The following is a 13,536-nucleotide window of genomic DNA, read 5'->3' on the forward strand; positions in this document are numbered from 1 at the left end:
GTGCCTTTCCCATGACTTTGGGCTGCACCTATCATGGTTCAGTTGGTTCCTCCCAGAAACTTTTCTCTTTCTCAAAGGGTGATCTCAATCCCATGCACCTCTCTGTCTTCTCTTCCAACCTGGGAAGACAGATCCCTATAATCTTCTTCTATAATCAAGAGACCTATATTCAGATCTCAATTTTACTAATTGGCCTTGGGTGAGTCACTTCTTCACCTGCTAAGGTTGTTGTAAGTGTTAAATCTGATGGACTTAATGACAAACCATTTCTTGTGGCAATTGTTGTGATGAACTCATTACACATATTATTTAATACTCATAAAATATTAATATCTTCAATGGACAAAATCTCAATTATTTGGCAATGAGAATCAGTGTCAAAGTGAGGACAGGGAAAAGGAAAGGCAAATGTGAGAGAAGGAAGGTATAAGAAAGAAAAGAGGAGAAGAGAAAAAAAGACATCATCTCAAGAAGAGGAGATACAGCAGTAAGTTGAAGGAATTAGAGACTTTATTTAAGTTCTCTGTGTTCCCTGCTTTGTGAATAACAAACTTTTCTTAAAATCTGAATGTCATAAAAGAAAAGAAATGGAGTCATAGAGTCAGAGTTTGAACAGGACCAAAGATTTATCCATGTTTTGTCTGAATTCCCTGATGCCAACATTTGTCAGCACCCTTAGAAAACCAAATGAGTGTTTTGTCTCTTTCCTCTAGTGTCTAGTCCAAGATTCGAGAATTGACAAATTGGTGGCTGGAGCCAGACTATGGGTGGAATTATTTCAAAGTTCATCCAATGCCTTATACATTCAGCCAATATTTACTGAATGTATTAATGTATTGTATGGACCAGCTGTGGACAGGCATTGAGGATGAAACTAAGAGTTGATAAAATTAAGGGATGTTGTTCAGGTATGAAGGGAATAAACCTTAGCTTCATCTTTTGTCTTTGGGATAGAGAGTGAGTGAGTAGGCAAGATCATGGAATCGGCAATTTTTTGAAGTATGAATGGTTTTACTTGCAAAGTTCTCCTTTCCTATGGTTTCAAGTCCACCAAATCAGTCTTAACATTTAGCTTAGTGACTTTAATTGACACTATCCAGGGAGATCGATTTGGAGAATCTACCATTTCTTTTTAAATTTTTAATTTAATTTAATTTAATTTATTTATGATAGGCACACAGTGAGAGAGAGAGAGGCAGAGACATAGGCAGAGGGAGAAGCAGGCTCCATGCACCGGGAGCCCGACGTGGGATTCGATCCCGGGTCTCCAGTATCGCGCCCTGGGCCAAAGGCAGGCGCTAAACCGCTGCGCCACCCAGGGATCCCCACAATCTACCATTTCTATTCTTTCTCCATAATTAGTAGTCATATTAAGTCTGATCCTCATCTATAAAATGGGCACCATCATATTTATACCTGAATCACAGAGACATTGCAAGCAGTGCCAATGTCTTCTGTAAACTATACAGTGCCCTAGATATACGCATGTGTATGCATATACACACTTCCCTCCCTTGTATTTTATGATGTTTTGACATATTAAAATCCCTTCTGGCTGGAAAGAACCTATCCCTCCAGGGAGTAAGTCAATTCTTAGAGCAAAGGGCACATCTAGGACCATGCTTCTGATATGCAACTAATCAATCTAGAGCCATGCCTTATCTATCTGGATCTGTACACCCCAGAAAACAGATTTTTCTTCTGGTATCAGATAACTAGAGATATCCACACTCCTCTGCTCAGATTATAACCCTCTGAAAGTATTCAAACTAGCTAATACTAAAATGTTTACACTGCCCTAGCTTTCCTTTCCTGTGAAAACTCCGATTTGTAGTACATAGCCTTGCCCCTCACTCCTGCCCCTCTGCCTCCTGTTTTTTCCCTACGTGGCCCTGTGTGATGCACCATTTCTCTTGTTTCTAGGACCTTTGGGTACAATAGACTTTGTTTTCCTGAGCCTCTCCTGTGTTTCCTCTTGTGGCTGCGCCTGACTGACCATCCCATCAAACAACACAGAATACATACACAACTACTTTTTGATAAAGGGCTTTATAGCTTATAAAACAAATTTACATCCATCATTTGAAAGTTACAGCAGTCTTTTTAAATAGCTATTATTTTCCTCGGTTTATAGATTAGGAAATTGATATTTAGAAAGCCAGGCAATCTGAGCAAGCTGACACAGGTTAATAACATTCAGGAGGCAAGACTCAAACATTGGCCTTGGAAACTCAGGTTCCAAGTCCCAAGCTTCAGGGTTTCAGCTGCCCTTTTTAAACCTCCTAACTAGCCTTAATCATCAATAAATCTTTCAGGAAAATATGTTAGACCATGCTGAAAGAAGAACTTTTTAAAAAATATGCTATCGGAAGAAAGGGTTAAGGGAACTAGCACGGTGAGCCAGGCATCACATGATTTCATTCCACATCATCTTTGTATTACAGATGACAGAACGGTGACCTCTGGATTTATTTCTAGCCCAAAGTCATAGAGGTGGGAAGTCAGAAGGTATGAATGGGGCCCCCATGCGCTTTGGCAACATGGCTTCTCCCTTGCAACCTCCATGTTCTCAGGGCAACACCGTCCCAGCATCTGAACTCTTTCCTTGATGCTCTGCATTTGCTGACCAAAAATGCCCAGTGGGAATAGACACTGGGAGGCAATTTAGCCAAATATCCTTTTTAGCAAATGATTTATTTACTGCTGCCAGGACAGCATTTTCTCATATTCTTTCTCTGGCCCTCTTCGTTGCTTCCTGTCTTTTTTGTTTCTTTCTCGCCAGGAAGCCTCTTATCTTTGCTGACTGGGGGCCAGTACATCTTCTCCCCACAGTAAATCTGAGGCTAATGGGCTCCCAGAAGAAAAGCAAAGCGTGAAGCCACTCAGAAGCACAACTGTCTTCTCTTGGAATAAGCAAGTCATTTTTCCCTTAAATTCCTAAGTGGGATGCCTTCTAATGACCTCTATTCCCTCCCACTATCCTGCTTTTTCTCATATATCTATGCTTCTCGCAACCAAGGATAACAAAACAAACTTGGATTATTTGGGGGAAGAGGCAGTAATTTGTTTTTTATTTTATTTAAATTCAATGAACTAACATACAGTACATCATTAGTTTCAGATGTAGAGTTTGGTAATTTATCATTGCATATAACTCTCAGTGCTCATCACATCACATGCCCTCCTTCATGCCAGTCACCCAGTTACCCCATCCTCTCACCCACCTCCCCTCCAGCAACCCTCAGTTTGTTTCCTATAGTTAAGAGTCACTCGTGGTTTGTGTTGCTCTCTGATTTCTTCCCATTCAGTTTTCTCTCCCTTCCCCAATGATCCTCTGCACTATTTCTTATATCCCACATATGAGTGAAACCATGTAGTAATTGTCTTTCTCTGATTGACTTACTTCGCTCAGCATTATATCCTCCAGTTCTATCCATGTCAGTGTAAATGGCAAGATTTCATCATTTTTGATGATTGAGTAATTTCCATTATATATATCTATAGCTAGATATCTATATACCTACATACATATCTCATATCTTCTTTATCCATTCATCTGTCGATGGACATCTAAGCTTTTTCCAGTTTGGCTATTGTGGACATTGCTGCTATAATCACTAAGATGCATGTGCTCCTTGGGATCACTACATTTGTACCTAGTAGTGCAATTGCTGGGTCATAGGGTGGCTCTCTTTTTAACTTCTTGAGGAACCTCCATACTGTTTTCCAGAGTGGCTGTACCACTTTGCATTCCCACCAACAGTGTAAGAGGGTTCTTCTTTCCCCACACCCTTGCCAACATTTGTTGTTTCCTGACTTGTTAATTTTAGCCATTCTGGCCAGTGTGAGGTGGTGTCTCATTGTAGTTTTGACTTGTATTTCCCTGATGCCAAGTGATGTGGAGCATGTTTTCATATGTCTGTTGGCCACTTGCATGTTTTCTTTGGAGAAATGTCTATTCATGTCTTCTGCCCCTTTCTTGACTGGATTATTTATTTTGAGGGTGTTGAGTTTGATAAGTTCTTTATAGATCTTGGATACTAGCCCTGTATCTGATATGTCATTTGCAAACATCTTCTTCCATTCTGTAGGTTTCCTTTTAGTTTTATTGACTGATTCCTTTGCTGTGTAAAAGCTTTTTATTCTGATGAAGTCCCAATAGTTCATTTTTGCTTTTGCTTCCCTTGCCCTTGGAGATGTGTCTAGAACAGCAAGAAAATGACCCTCTGTAAGCCAGGAAGAGGAACTCACTAAGAACCAGACCATGCTGGCAGCCAGATCTTCAACTTCCAGCCTCTAAACTTTGATGGCTGAGATGGTATCCACTGTCCAAGATGGTTTAAAATCTGGATATTGACCTCAATGCATGATATAATTTTAACCCCCCCCATCCTTTTCTTGGTTCTTTGACTTTCTAGCCTTATAGTCTGTGCCTTAGTCAGTTTGGGCTGCTATAACAAATTACCACAGTTTGGGGTACCTTAAACAACAAACATGTATTTCTCAGTGTTCCAGAGATCATGGTCAAGTTCTTGGTGAAAACTCTCTTCCTGGTTTACAGAGGGTCTTTCTTGTGTCTCACATGACAGAAAAGCTAGCTAGCTTTCTTATCAATTTTTATAAGGGCGTTGATCCAATGAGGCTCCACCTTTATAGTTTAATCACCACCCAAAATCCTTACATCAGAATATCATCACATTAAAATTAGGATTCAACATACGACTTTTAGGGGAACACAAACATTCTGGCTGTCATGCCCTATATTCCATTCTTGCAGGATCAGGTTGTCATGGAACTTCAGCAAACCTTATGTCATGGGTTATTTAACTTCAAAGCAAAATGTATTTTAATTAAGTATTCTGGAGAACAGTTCTTTCATGTTTTCATGTCAAGATTCTGTTTTTATTGCCATCCATTTCTTTTTTTTCTCTTCTGATACAAGGACAGATAATTTTAGTAGGCATACAGACTAAATTCATTTTTTAGTAAGTCTCCTGGATTTGGATTTTTTGGTAGCATGTCTTGCAACACTCAGTTAATAAAATAAACTTTAAAGGGGAAAATAGCTACTCTCAACAATTTTCAGAGTGAACTTATGTCTACCTTTTTCTTAGCTTCCTTTAGGCCTCTGGAGGACACCTCTCCATAGGGTCTGATAATAAGCAGCTCATCTTACATACCTCGCTTCTTCCTTCAGAGTGATCCCATTGCTTCATCTCCATGTTGCATCATGGTGTTGGGCCTCTGAAGCAGCCAGGCTTGCTACCACAAGCTACCTAGTTGTCCTCCAGTTATGGAGCTTTGATTACTCATGCTGGGCTCATGTACCCAGTCTAAAACTCTCCTATCTAATTTTGTCCTGCTCTTTGTTCCCTGGCTCAGTTTTAGGCTTGTCTGGTTCCTAAACCTTTTGACTTAATCTCCAGTCTCTGATCTTATTCTTCCCTCTTGGCTAAACATAAGCAGCTTACCTAGTTTGAACCACTAGTTCTTTCTTATAAACTGTTTGCATTTATCCTAGAAACTAATACTCATCTTTTATTAGATGCTTTTTTAAAAAAGGATTTTATTTATTTATTTATCTATTTATTTATTTATTTGACACGCAGAAAGAGCATGATCAGAGGAGAAGCAGAGGGACAGAAAGAAGCAGGCTCTCCACTGAGCAGGGAGCCCAAAGCAGTGCTGGATCCCAGAACCCTGAGATCATGACCTGAGCCAAAGTCAGATGCCTAACTGACTGACCAACTCAGGTATCCCAGACGTTCTTATTTAAACATTAAGGCTCAGCAAGATCCAGTGTGCCATTCCAGCATGTCTTGCAGGAGAAACTGAAATGTAGAGAGAATGTTAACCAAGGAATTACCAACGTTTTAGTATATATTTTATTCCCTGCTAACACAAGGAAGGAAGGGAGAGAAGAAAAGAAAGATTAAATAAATAAAGAGAATAAAGTATAAGAATTGTTTGAGCCATTACAGAAAACAAAACAAATTAAAGAAGCTTTGTAAAAACATTCAATGGTATGAGAAGGGAAATTCAACTTGATATAAAGGGCATCTACTAAAAATCCTCAACTAGCATCATACTTAATGAAGAAAGATTTGATGCTATCTCTTTAAGATCATGGAAAAGACAACAAGCATGTCTGCTCTTGCCACTTCTATTCAACATTTACTGGAGGTTCCAGCCAGGGCAATTAGGCAAGAAAAAGAAATAAAGGGTATCTATATTGGAAAGGAAGAAGTAAATCTATCTCCATTCACAGATGACATAATCTTTCATGTAGAACATTCTAAGGAATCCTCTAAAAACTATTAGGATTAATGAGTTTAGCAAGGTTGCAGGATATAAAATCAATACAAAAAATCAATTATATTCTGACTCATTTACAATGAACAATCCAAAAACAAAATTCAAGAACAATACCATTCACAATAGTGAAAAAAAAAAAGACAAAAGTGAAAAACTGGTACTGTAAAACATTTCTGAAAGCAATTAAAGAAGATCTAAAAAAATGGAAAAATATCCCATTTCATGAATTGAAAGACTTAATATTGATAGGATGGCAATTTCCCCTGAACGAAATTTGGTATAATGAATGCTTATCAGAATCCTAGATGATTTCTTTGTAGAGATCAATGAGTTGATTATAAAATTCATATAACTACCTTCACCCATTGGTCAAAATATACAAACTTCCAATTATAAAATAAATAAGTCATGGGGATGTAATGTATAGCATCATGACCAAAGTTAATAATACTATATTGTATATTTAAAAGTTGATAAGAGAATAGATTTTAAAAGTTCTCATCGCAAGAAAAACATAGGAAAAATTAGAGCTATGTGTGATGAGAGATGTTAACTAGACTCATTGTGATCGTTTCATAATATATACAAGAATAAAATCATATTGAGATACCTGGGTGGCTCAGTCGGTTGAGTGGGTGATTCTTGATTTTGGCTCAGGTCATGATCCCAGGGTCCTGAGACCAAGCCCCATATTGAGCTCTAAACTGAGCTGGGAGTCCACTTGAGGTTTCTCTTTCCCCTTTGCCCCTCCCCCCACTCATGGTCCCTCTGTATCTCTGTAAAATAAATAAATCTTAAAAAAATCATGTTGTATACCTGAAACTAATATGATGTTATATGTCAATTATATCGCAAAAAATGGATATAAATTCCAAAGACATTTTAGGGAAAATAACACATTTACTTCCCTACACAGTTTGAAATGTTCAGGTTAATTATAAAATCGAAAAAAATATCACACATAGTTCAAAGAATCTTAAAAAAGAAGAATGAAGTAGCTCTCGCACTTTATGATTTCAAAACTCGGGTAATCAAGATAGCCACAGTAATCAAGATAGCATGGTCCTGGCACAAGGACAGATGTGTAGCTCAATGGAGTAGAATTGAGAGTCCAGAAATAAACCTTACCTCAATGGTCAGCTAATTTTCAATAAGGGTGCCAAAGCCATTCAATGAGGAAAGAATAGATATCAACAAATGGCCAACTGGGACAACTGAATAGCCACATGCAAAAGAATGAAGTTGGATCCTTAGTTTACAACATATACAAAAATTAACTCAAAGTGGATTGAAGACCTAAACATAAGTGCTAAAACTATAAAACTGTAAAAGAAAAAAAACCTATTATAAAAAAAAAAAACTATTATACTTACTTGCATAGGAGCATAAGCCAGGTACTTTTTTATATTTTCTGATAGATCTGGTTTCCCACTGGTATCATTTTTCTTTAGTCCAAATATCTTCCTTTAACACTTCTTGCAGTGCAGATTATTGTCCACAATTTTTTTCAGATATTGTTTCTCTGAAAAAGGTCTTATTTTTGTCCTTAATTTTGAAGGACACTTTAACCATATATGGAAATTTCGGTTGACTTTTTTTTTCTTTCAGCATTTTAAGGATTTCTATTGTCTATTGACTTCTACAGTCTTCCCCTCTTTGTTGTTCCTTTCATAGTAGAGATTTTTTTTTTATGTGTGTGTTTTTTTTAAGATTTTTGTCTTCATCTTAGGTTTTCGGAAGTTCGATTATAACGTATCGACACTTTGTGTTCATTTTCCATATTTAACTCAGCAAAACTACTGAGTAAATTATTAAATTTGTAAGTTAAAGTTATTATTATTAGTAGTAGTACTATGAAATTTGGAGAAATTTTGAGCATAATTTAATTGTCATTTATTTTATGCTTCATTCATTTCTTCTCTAGGAGTCTGGTATCACATTATGGTTGACTTTTTGAAATTATCCTACATCTTACCAAGGCCCTGATCATTAAAAAAAATCTTTTTCCATTGTGTTCATCAGATCCAACATTATATTGATTTGTCTTTGAGTTCATTGGCTTTTTCTTCTGTTCTCTTCAGCTTGCTTTCATCTTCCACCTGCACGCTGTCCTGAAGTGCTCACATAGACAGCTTGTAATTCCCAGCATCAGCTGTTAGGGAAGAACCCAATTTCCTGTCATGGTACTCAGCTCATTTGCATGGTACTTTAGCTTGAGGTTTTTTTTTTTTTTTTTCCCCTTTCTTATTTGGGATGGAGCAATAATTTTAAATATCCCTTATCTTTTGTGAGAAGGATAATGCTTTAAGAGGCATGTCCTCTTTGGGATGGTTTATGGGGTCTGTTAAAGCACTAGCCAGTGAACATGGCAGAAATAGACATTGCTTTATTATCTTCATTCATCTGCATTTTTGGTCAGATGAGGGTTCACACGTCATAGTATTCTAATGAGTATCAGATTTTGCAATCTTATAAAGAATGGCATCTAAGATTATGTTTTTGATATTTATACACATTGGAAATGCGTATAAGAGATCAAAGGGAATGCATTTTGATGAGTCTTAGAAGGAATAAGAGCCAAAGCTGGAAAAATGAGAATGGAAGAAGGTCAACCTTATTGAGAGCAAGAAAGATACTTGGAGACTGAGTCATTACTTCACTGGTTCGGACTTTGCATTTAGTGCGTCACTAACAGCATGTTGACTTGCTCCAAGTTTGTGCCGTTGTATAAATGGACCCAGAAGTCAATACACATGTACTAAATGTACCTTTAGTGGTTCATTTGGGGACAGATTAATCTAGTTAAAATGGAAAAAAAATCACACAGAGTTAAAATAATCTTAAAAAAGAAGAATGAAGTAGCTCTCATGCTTTATGATTTCAAAACTCGGGTAATAAAAAAAAAAAAAACCCAAAACTCGGGTAATCAAGATAGCCACAGTAATACATGAACTTTTAATTACATGAACTTTTATTACATGGGGCTTAAAAGGAAATGGCAGATACGGGCCTGCGTATGGAAAGGCATGCAATAAACAAAAGCAAAAAATTTTTTTAAATGAATGACTAAATCACTACAGCCAAACTGTAATAACCAATAGCTACCATAATCTAGAATTTAAGTCCTTCATAGGTCACCTGAAGCTCTATGCGGTTTGTTCACAAATAGTGTTTCCCCTGGTTCTGCAGAAGGAAGGAGCCACTGACTTTATACACCTGACGTCCTTCCCAGTATCTCTCTCCACATTGTTCTCACTTTCTGAGGAGGCTGTGAGTACCAAGAGGAAGTGGGGTTTCCAGTGCTCCAGCTGGAGAGGAAGTTCTCAGGATGAAGAAGAAATTGCAGAGAGCTTGGGATAGACAGACACAAGTGGTCTCCATGAACCTGGGAAGTTTCCATGATCATCTGGGGCTTCAGGTTTATTCCTGGAGAACGTGACTAGAAGGAGCTTCCTGGCAATCAAATGATGGTGACCAATGAACAAACACATATGAACATCTTTGAAAGCATTTTCACACGATATAAAGGAAATGGGAATTCATGAAGCTGCTGAATGTGTCCCCAGTGCAGGTAGAGGGGCATCAGGTTGTACCAGGTCAGCCTTTCCAGGATCCCTAGTTGCCAGGAAAATAGGAAAGAACAATTTGGGGTTTAACATAAGTAACCTAGCCGTGAGTCTGAATCAGAAAATCTTTAAAATGTTTAAGGGAATTAATTTTCTGTAAATTAGGTTAAACACTCCCCAAAAAAGTAATTTTCCATTCTGCCACTTTCTGGAGGATATTTAACTATTGGGAGTTGTGATTCTGAGAACCCTCAGGCACATGAAAAATGTGACCATTTGCATATTGGACCTCAGAGACTTCTCATTCCATAGCTGTTGCTTTGCTCATATCCTCAGGGTTAGAAAAGCCAAGTTGTTCTGGGCCAAGCAAGTTGTGTTTGGTAAAAAGAAGAAAATAAATAAAATCAAGGCAGAGCGATAAAGTAACACAAGGTTGAAAATCAGAGGTTTAGATCCTTGTTTTGGCCTTGTCTGCCAGAGCAGCATGGCCTTGTGCGTGGACACGGGAAAAGCCACCCAGGCCAGATGGATCTTTCCTGTCTCTCCCCTCTCTCATGTAAGAGTCTGTAACACCTGACAAAACAGACTTGAGCCACTTTCTGCTTGCCAGGGAGGTTTCCCCAGCGCCACTCCCTCCTTCCACTTTGCATATTCCCTCCACCAGGTGTCAGTGGATGGCTCCCCACTGACTTGCAATGGGGCTCCTCTACCTGGACCACAACTTAGTTCCATGATGTGCCTCCCATCTCTCCCTGAATACCCTTCCTGGCTTCATGCCTTGTAGCCTCCTCATACATCCTCTGTCCTGATGCCCACACTGAACTCTGGGTGGTGTGGCCTAGTCCAAAACCACCTGGGCTCATCATTGATCTGGGAGCCGGACTGTCATCCTTATGTTCAAATTCTACCTGCTTCAGTGAACTTTCCTGATAGCCTACAGCCATCAACTCTCTCTGTCTTTTCCAAAATGGAATCATATATTTTCTAGCATGTGGAACTTCGCACACTGTCAGCCAATCCTTATTTCCCTACTATACTATGAGCAAGGTAAGATCAGCGAGCACCCATCGATAACTCATTCTGCATCTCTTCATTGTTCATGGATGGCAACCCTCATCAGATCCCTTTGCAGGCATAACTTCCTCTCACTCGACCAGGGCTAGGACTGGCTCTCATCTTCATGCACTGGGCTCTGGCACATGTCATTTTGTCTCTCTGGAATGCTCTCCCCTTCATGTGTTTGGTGAATTCCTACTCATTCTTCAGATTCTTGCCTAATCATCGCTTGCTCAGAGACACCATCTCTCTCACTTGCACCACCCCATCACTCTTAGGTCCCTGACTCTCATGGCACTCATCTCAGTTGCACTTTACACTCTACTGCAAAACTCTGAGCTCTGTGATGGCAAGAAAAGCTACAGTCTTCCACCCTATTATCCCCAGCATTTACAACAGTGCTCAGTCCCCGCTTTATCTTAAAAAGAATAAAATAAATGGTTCACAAGTGAACAACGAACTTTCATTACATGAATGAGTGAATAAATAGTTGCATGGCTTCATTGTTTTCATCAGTGACTGTGGCAGAGTGTTTCCATCTTGGTCATCCAGAGAGATTTGGTTCACACTGGAAAATACAACCAAGACTCGCAGAGTTTTCCAGGTCCCGCAGGCCTCCTGATGTCAGGCAATTGCTCTCTCTGCAATGAAAACAGCAGGCATCAAGTCTACAAGCCTGTACATAAAAAGATCCATTATCCAGGGAGCCAAATGTCACTGCTGGAATGGCTTCCAAACGCTGCCAAAAAGAACATTATTAATAACAGTAATGATAATAATAGTGATCATAATAACACATATTAAATTTTAATTTATATGGCACCCAAGCTCCTCAGCTCTGGGAGGGAATCACTCTCATAGCAGAGGGGAAGAATAAAGCGAAACTCCAAATGAAAGGAAATATGATACAATGTGGGCAGAGTGCCAGGCTGTAAGCCGCTGTGTGGGGACAGAGAGAGAAAAGGACCTCACCAGGCTTTGGATGAAGTCAGGCTTGATGCGACAGTTCTGAATTTCAGGGATACAGTGGAGAGAGGCAGAAACATATGCTTTAGTATCATTTTAAGATAAGCATCCCTCATCATTTCAATTCAAAGCATAGAAAATATTACCCTGGGAGCCCCTGAAGGATGCAAGGAGGAAACCAGTGGAAAGGCCATGTGAGTGTATGTCTACACTGGGAAGCCACATCACAACCTGACTGGATGTGTTGAAAGGTCAGTGCTCCACACAGTGTTTACAAGTAATGGTCAAATTGGATGAGTGAAAAGAAAAGAAAGTGGATGTTTTAGTTGTTGTTAGGACATTTAAAACATTTTCACATATGAGGGAATTCAGTGAGTTTAAAAATATTAGTAGCTAGAAACAGGAGTAGCTTTTATTGGTTACGTTAGCATTGTTGTCATATTGAAATATGAGCCTTGGAAGTCAGTGGGATGGCGTTTGGGTCTTGCCTCCTCTCCTGACTGTGTGACCTTGCATGTGTCACTAACTCCCTAAACCTCTTTTTCATATTACATAAATTGAGAGTGGTAATAGGTTAGAAAATGCTCAGTAAGCATTAGTATCTCTTTGTCCCATAAAAGTTTATTGACATATCCAACACCTTCCTTGTCTCCATTTTTTTTATGGTGATAATACTTAACATGAAATCTACACTCAACACATTTTAAAGCACACAATAGTGTGCTTTTAACTATATATAGGTGCTATGTTTTTACTTCAATGGTGCTGATGGTATCCCAGGTATGTGCCTATGTTCAAACATCAAATTATACACATTCAGTATGTGCAGTCCATTGTATATCAATTAGGCTTCCATAAAGCTCTTACAAATGAAAAGCAAAAATATGGAACACAAAAAAGAAATAAAAATTTATTGACCTTGATGAAGTAATTCACCCTTGAAGCGAGACAAGGAAGTTATTCAATAAAATTTCATATATACAGCACTAAGATTTAACAAACACCTGCAAAGCAGAAGTTCAGTGTGACTATCTTCAAGTTGAATGGTCTGTGAGCAAATTTTTTTTTTGAACCCAATAACTTGGAAGATAGGACTCTTGTCTGCCTGCCTGATATCTGGATATGGTGAGGGATTTGGGGAAAGTCAATGAAGCGGATGATTAATTACTGTAAGATTAATCATTGTATAATCTTTTCCAGGCCACCATCTCCCGCCAGCCTGAATCACAATCTGAGGTGACATCATCCTTCTCCATTGAGAGCATTAAACCTAAAACTGGAATATACATTGTTATCTTAATCTATAGTGGATAAAGAACATGATGGCTTTTTAAAAATAAAAACATATACGCATAACTGAAAAAATTCAAACTATCCAAAGGATGCACAATTAAATTAAATCTTCCTACCAAAATTCTAAGTGCCCTTCTCCACTAACACTTTCTTGCTTATCCTTCCATAGTTTTTCTTCTTTGATGTTACTTTGAAACTTGACTAACTTAACTAAACATGACTACGTACATGGGATCCCTGGGTGGCACAGCGGTTTGGCGCCTGCCTTTGGCCCAGGGCGCGATCCTGGAGACCTGGGATAGAGTCCCACGTCGGGCTCCCGGTGCATGGAGCCTGCTTC

Source organism: Canis lupus, chromosome 13 (assembly GCF_003254725.2).
Source record: "Canis lupus dingo isolate Sandy chromosome 13, ASM325472v2, whole genome shotgun sequence".
In the NCBI taxonomy this organism is placed as follows: Eukaryota; Metazoa; Chordata; class Mammalia; order Carnivora; family Canidae; genus Canis; species Canis lupus.